The sequence below is a fragment of the Palaemon carinicauda genome, chromosome 23, assembly GCF_036898095.1.
Source record: "Palaemon carinicauda isolate YSFRI2023 chromosome 23, ASM3689809v2, whole genome shotgun sequence".
NCBI lineage: Eukaryota > Metazoa > Arthropoda > Malacostraca > Decapoda > Palaemonidae > Palaemon > Palaemon carinicauda.
The window spans coordinates 294,553-302,500 of record NC_090747.1 but is presented as its reverse complement, the minus strand read 5'-3'; positions in this window follow the sequence as shown (position 1 = coordinate 302,500).

The window sequence follows — 7,948 nt, the reverse complement described above, 5'->3', positions numbered from 1 at the left end:
GTGTATATATTGATCAGTCAATTCTCTTAAATTAAACACTTAGTTATAAATGTCATGTTTTTATTAAAGAAGAAAAGTGGTGATGTTTACGATCGGGTTTCAGAGTAATATAAAATTACTAGCAATGATAAAATTTTTCGTGGATATGGTTTAGAACAACAGTACGCGATAGAAATTACGATGATTGTAGCTATATAACGATGATAATCCCCTATCCCATTGAATTTACTTGCATTGAAAAAAAAATGATTGACATTTGAAAATGGTTGTTATTATGCATGCCATGATAATCATAGTGCATTTACTAATTTTATAAATAATAATTCATATTGATATAATTTCTTTGAAAGGTAACCAGAAATTGAATGTTGTATTTTTACAGGCCTTTATTTTACTTAATAAATATGGTCGATATTTTGAGACTATTCATGAAGATTCTGTGTTAAGTAATTTTACAAATATAAAAGATTTTTCTCCAAATTTTAATATTGATTTATGTATAAATTTATGTATAAATAGCCAGAGAAAAGGTATATTTAAATATATTTCTAGTAAAAATGGATTTGATGTTTGTATCGTACGAAAGGATACGATGAAAAAAATTTTAAAACTTATTTGTGAATTTATTATAAAAAAAAAAGAAATAAAAGATACACCAGACGATTTCTTGTAAAATTCTAATTTTTTTTTTTAAATATAGGAGTCTCATATAATTATTTAGATGCGCGGAAAATGATAAACTAAATCATTATAATGATAAATTATAAATAACACCAAACACAGTGCCATTATTTTCTTATGATATGCACGCAGATTTGTGCCTGGAAATATATAATAAATTTGGCGCCCTTTGTGGAGAAGCAGTTAGTACATATATTTCAAATATATCTCATGTATTACTTGATGGGCCTCCAAATGTTGTTATGTTGAACGAAAAAGATCACTTAAGATTTGATAAAAATATATCTAAGGTAGCAGCCAATTATTTAAAAAGGACACAAATAAATATCCATAATATGCCAAACTTCGACCCCGTAAAGTATCCAGTATATATATTTTCAATACTTGATTTGTGTTATTGTTCACATTATACTTTCCACGATGACATGATAGAATTATCTAAAAAATTTAACAGAAAAACAAAATTGGTTAGAATATATTTTAAAGGATAAAAAGATTATAAGTGAGATATATATAGTTATATCTAAACCAGAACTTTTAACAATTGAAACATATATAAATACGTTATTTAATATAAATCTGAAGTTTGATTTATTATTTCAAATCACCACAAATCTTATAATTATTTAGATGATGAACTCTTTGATATGTGTGAAAATTTTATTACAAAATATTTCCAATATTCTATTTTTTTTTCAAGATCAACAGTTACGATTATATAAGTTTAATGAAATTTTTTATAGGGCTGTATTGGCAAAGTCTTACTTTCCTTGTTACATTGATGATATGTGTAATTATTACACATAATAATAACACATTGGATTTATACAGTTGTAATCTGGCTCCCAATGATAAAGGGACCAACAAATATATAACCCTTACCAGAAAAGAAAAGAATGATATTAATAATGAAAATAAAAATAATTATCGTTCATATTTTACAAATAAAGATATAAGTAAATCATTTTGGAAAAAGAAAGAAGCAGTTGGAAAAGGAAAAGGACCAATATCTAATCGTACTCGAAACAAAAAGAATAAAATAGTCCCGCATTAGTGATTGTTTTTTTTTTTTTATTTTATTTGTTGTCATTATTGTAAAGAATCTCATTATTCAATTTATTCTAAATAATAATACAAAAATGATTATTAGTTGTTGTAAAGATTGATTAGACAATGATACATGAATCATTCAATCCTTATATGTATCGGAGTTTGTTAAATTTAAAAAATTTATGATTACAAAGTCATTTTAATTTTTCTATTGGTTTCAACTATTTCACTTTCCCATTTACGCTTCTGACTAGCATTGGTATTATGAAATGAAGTCAAATTATTTTGATAATCTTGTAATAAAATTTGTTTAATATTTTCTTGGTTGGTTTCCATTTCCTTGTGATAATTATTTTCTTTATAATCATCTAATTGTTTTATGATTGTAGCATTATTTTTCACCAATGTTTTTATATCTTTTGAAATCTTATACATATTCCCACTTAATCCATTAGTTCCATGGACAAAAGAGTTTGAGTCATCTGAACATATATTTAAAAGGTTACTTTTTACTATGAACAATTTATCATTTGATAATAATTGTTTTTTCAATGGCTTTGTTTTGTAATTGATTTTTTTGTTATTTTTGTATATACATAGATAAAATTAGATATATTTTCGTCTTTATTTAACACACAAATCTGATTACCATTGGCTAGGCATATTCTTTCGGGGATAGGTTTTTTATCATACAAGTCAAATAAATCTGTAAATATTAATTTTCTAATAGAGGATAAAAGTGTCTTAGGGCGAAGGGTATTAATTTTTGTTCCTAATTCTATGATATTAGTATCATTATTTATCAGAAAATTATAAACCGAAATATTTTCAGTTCTTATTTCCATAGGAGCTACAGAATTCATAAAATCTCACATAATAATTCGAATGCGGTTGTGTATATTAGATAAATCTATTTGCCTTTCATTTATTTCTTGTTCTGGTGGAATTATACAATAACAAACATCATTATAACAAACCTTTCCCTTTTTTATTAAAAACATCTAAATTGTATCGAATAGATGAATGTTTAGTATAGCATTTTCCCAATATTTTATTACATTAGACTGAAGTAAATATACATCAATTGGATCCATACAACCGCTAAGACATCGTATAATATTTGAATTAGATTTGTGTAATTTGAATTACATCTACTGTAATATCGATTGTTCTCAATTTCATATACATTTGGAAAACTATATCCATTTTCTTTGATATGTTTGAGAATTCCTGTTTCTCTGACCCGAAATAGAGTATTTCTGGAAGGAAGATAATCTACTACTTTTTTCTCTTGAATTTCTTTCTTAGATGGAATTTTTATGAGGTATTTACTATCCTCGTCATTCATTTTATTGAATTTTTTATATATTCCCATTAACCATATAACACTAATATTTTCATTCATAATATCCTCAAAATTTAAAATGGTTTCCTCAATGTCATAAATATTTTCATGGATATTATACTCTATAGTTTTTGCTTTATTGTGGTCATGAATATCTTGCATAATATTTGTTGAAAATTTCAAGACTTCACTTATCATATCTTCATTCAAGATTACGATACCTTTGTCTATATTATAACTCACATTGATACACGAATTATTTTTACTATTTTTGTTTAAAACCTTAATAAAATTTAGATATTTGTTAATATCTAAATAAGGATTCTCCTTCAGTTCTGATGCCTTTATTTGTTTAATTCTGTTTTTTTGGTAAAGGCTTTAAAATAGTTTTATTTTGTATTTCAAAAGAAGTCAGGCGTAAAATATAAAAATATGTTTCATCGTTGTGAATATCGTTATATCCTCCAATTATCCAAAACTGGTCTTGGTTTTTATCAAGTATAAAACTGTTATAAGCATCATTTTTATTCAGCAATATCACCATTTTTTATTTAACCAATGAAAACGTGGTATCTCTTGTAATTATTGGATTTAGCCAACATACCAATTTCATTTTGATATAAAACAAAAAATCTTATTTCTATTTATTCATATATATTAAAACGTAAAATTTTATATTCAAGATAAAAAAAATCATTACTAATACAAATATAGATATATAGAAAAATATGAACTTTTTTTAAAGAAAATTACAAAACGGGTTTTGAGCGAAGCGAAAAATCTATTTTTCAGTGAGATAGCCATGTCGTCCTGATGGTAGTTCCTTAAAGTAACTTCCTTAGGGATATATGTACTACAGTGATATTCCCAGAGAATTTTACATTTAGGTATCCAGAATTCTAACTCCTGCCGCGAATATCCTTAAATTTTTTCTCAAGGATATCGCATAATATCAGGAACGTATTCTTGACATGCAATCTGCACCCGTAATAGCGTTTACGCTTCGAGGTGTGGCAAAATAAAAGGGAGCCGTATCAAGGCTACCCTGTTCTCGTACTACTATTGAGTATGATAACAGCGCCATTCCCATAATGGCGGACATTCCTTGTAGCATTGAGCATGGTGTTACAGACACAGAACCACGGGGGTGGGGGGGGGGATACTGTGAGGATCTTTTCTTTTTAGAAGAGATGGGTGGGTCCATCAGGACGACCTGGCTATTTCACCAAAAAATTGATTTTTTGCTTCGCTCAAAATCCGTTTTTTTGGGGCTCAAGCCATGTCGTGCTGATGGAAGAATACTAGAGCATTATTGTATCTGTCGATTTTCATCAGTGCCTTAACCTTATAGCAACCTTTTCTATGGTCATGGGGACCAATTGAGACAAGTGACGTAACCGTTATTCGTCACCATCACTAATCATAAACATTGTTAGTGTTTCCTGCCTCCTACAGGGAAGAGCCATTTAGACAGTAGAAAAGGGGTCTCGAGGTTAACATAGATTACATAGTATACACTGAATATACTAATAGTCTCATAGTTGTATATTTTGCTAAAATAACATCAGTGTCTCTTATATCTATTACTTGATTCATACAAATATATGGGGGATACTTACTTTGGTAAATTGAAGAACTCTAGCATGTATACATACATTTGTCTGACGAAAGTGGACGCACTACATTGTAATAGACATTTATTGCTAATAAATGACTAAAAGAGATGTTTAGTAAAACGAATGTAGTATGACAATGGGATGATACCTACAACGAGTACAGAGACTATATTTCTTTCTTGAAGGAAGAAATGATGAGTGCCACTCTCAGACTGAAGAAAAATTATAAAGCAATTTCTCTTCATAATTCCTGTACTGGTTACTTCTATCTGCACTGTGTTCTTCGTACACCGGCACTAGTGCTATCTGTATAATTCCACACCTGGGATTTTGAACAGAGCTAGTGTTATCATGGTAACACTTAATCAAAAGAAGTCACACCTAAGAAGGATGACCTCTTCTCCCTTTAATCAACAGTCCCAGTCAATTAGCTGTTCATCGTAGAATTTAGACGGCAGGTTAAATATTCTACCTGGCGTCACCACATATTGCTTCAGATCATGGACTTGTCTAGCATAATGTTTGCAGAACACTCTGGGTGATTCTCATTCGTTACATGTGCGAGGACATATGAGGTCCCAAACCATTAACTGTTTACCTAAGTAATTAAGGGGCAAGTTTTAATACAGTACCTGCCCCCACTATGAAGTGTTTCAGTTCACGCACTTGTTTTGCCTAGTGTTTGTAAAACACTCTGGATGATTTCCATCCAGTGTATGAATGAAGGCGCTCAAAGTCCATATACTGAAAGAAGTTCAGTGATGAAGCAATCTTTCTTGGATCATGACCTGCGGGAGTACTGTCCGGATCCGCTCTACGAATAAAGTATGTGAGCTTCGCCTTTAGTTGTTTTATGGATAAATTTGATCCAGAAGTTTCTCCTTTAAAGAGCTCTCCTCCCTTGAAGTCTGAGGTTCTTCGAAGATAGATCTTTAGACACTCTACAGGACATAGAGAGACATCTTCCTTCAGAAGGCTGATTCTCCAGGGTCCCCATCTCTTAGTGGGTAGCTCGTTTTTAGCGAGAGAGGATGGATCAGGAAAGAGATTCAGTTCTCCCACTTCCGTGAACTGAATATGACCCTCATCTCTGGATTGGGCCACTATTTCACTAACTCTAGCCCCAGAGGCTATAGCAAACAGAAAAATAACCTTTTTGGTTAGATCCTTAAGAGAACAATCTTCATTGTTCACAGATGAGGCATAATGTAAGACCTTGTCCAAAAACCAAGAGATGGGCTTTGGTGGTACTGCAGGTCTAAGCCTAGCACATGCCTTCAGAATCTTATTAAAGATTTCATTCTCCAGATCCACTTGAATGGCATATAGGAGAGGCATAGTCAAGGCTGACTTGCACGTATTTATCATATTGGCCGCCAGACCTTGGCTATGAAGGTGGACAAAGAAGGACAGACAGAAGTTCATTGAAATTTCTTTCGGTCCTTTTGCTTTGACAAACGCAACCCACTTTTTCCTGGAAGACTCATATTGTCTTCTAGTTGACTTTACCTTGTATTCTTCTAAGAATTCTATATTGCCTTCTGAGATCCCAAACCTTTTTTTTAACTGCTAGAGCGAGAAAATCATGAAATTAAGGGTTTGGATTCTCTGTATTAAACGAAGGCAGTTAATTTCTGAACCTTCGGAAATATACCTAGGATCAGAGCTAGGACCAGCCTCATCTAGTCTATCAGCACCACTAGAGGATCCTCGTATGGGGCTATATAGTGAGGTAGTTTCTTGAAAACACTTGTGATGAAGAGGTCGAATTGCAGTTCCGGGACTTGTTCCTATCTGGGAGGGAATATGTCTGCATCCATGGACCATTCCCACTCTATCGGCTTGGATCGAAATAGAGTATCCACCGTCACATTGTGGATCAGTTGTAAATGAACTGCTGGTAGGTGCCATCCCTTTAAGAGAGGGATGGGTAACTTCACCAAGACTGTATGGGACGTTCGAGTGTGACGTCTTATTATCGCTTCGGTGTCCCAGATCAGTCGTAGGGAGTCTGATAAGTGTGGAGGGGGCTTCCCCACTCATGAAAGGACCAGCAGAGTCTTGGGACTTTCCTCCTTGTATTTTTGTTAGAGAAGCGATTAAAGAGGGATAATCTCAGTCTTTTTTTTATCTCTTCAAGCGTTTGATGCGTGTTTTCTCCAGGCTCTTAGCACATCTTTCGGGTGTGCCCTTATCACCAGGTCTGTCACTCTTGTGAACTTGGGAAAGTTTAGTGCTTTTCCCTGTTGGCATTATCGAAATCTGACTGATTACCTGAGTCTTTTGACAGAACTCACGAGCTCCTATTATATTCCCAAGGGAAAGGAAAGTTGATGTGACTGAGGGCTTCGATGGTTTTTTAACCATCAAAATCCCTGAGCTGGAGAAAGTCGAGACTTCTAGAAGCTTATCTTGCATCCGTGATGTCCCGGGAACCGGGTCATCTCTTTGAATGCACATTGGTCATACACTTCGGGTGCTGCCTACCCCAGCCTATCGATCAGGTATATTAATACCTGAACTATTTCTAGGCTTGACTTTGACGTGACTAAGTTCGTCAATCCTATGAAGATACTCAGGACTGTGAGTCCTACACGTATCTTTCCTAGGATGAATGTTACTCTCTGTAACATGAATTCTAGATAGAAGGAAGGGGGTTGGTTGACTGGAGGGTTCCGAAGGACACCATTCAGGTTTGACAAGACTACGAACACCCCTAATTGGAACAAGGTCCATAAGTTCAGAAGGATTAACATTCAGAACTTGCTGTTTTTTATGAACTTGTTGAGTGGCGACAAGTTCAGAATGGCTCAGATATTTCTTGAATCCTTCTCATGAACACAAAACAGCCTTCCCTGGAACTCAATGAGCTATAGTTTTCTTACCAACTGTATGCTCTATAGCTCTCAGATATACTCCTCCAGGAAGGTTTTGAACTGTAGGAGAAGGTAAGCAAACGATGGTAGGGACATTTCTGTTTCCCATCAATGGCTCATCTTGAAAAGTCTTTGGACCGAAGGATCGAAGGTCCTGCGATCCTGAGGGAATGTTCCTCCTAGCCGAAGCGTCTTTATGCTTCAAATAGTCAGTAGGCTTAGACTTTTGACCATCTGCCTGTAGCATCGTGGTCACTGGAATAGTGGGATGTTGTTGAGCAGCCCGGATATTTCCAGCATTTTAGATCTTCTTTTTAGGTTGGGGACCCACAACCGCGAAAGATTTTCTCTTTGAAGGAATGCCCCATTTTAGGAGAAGA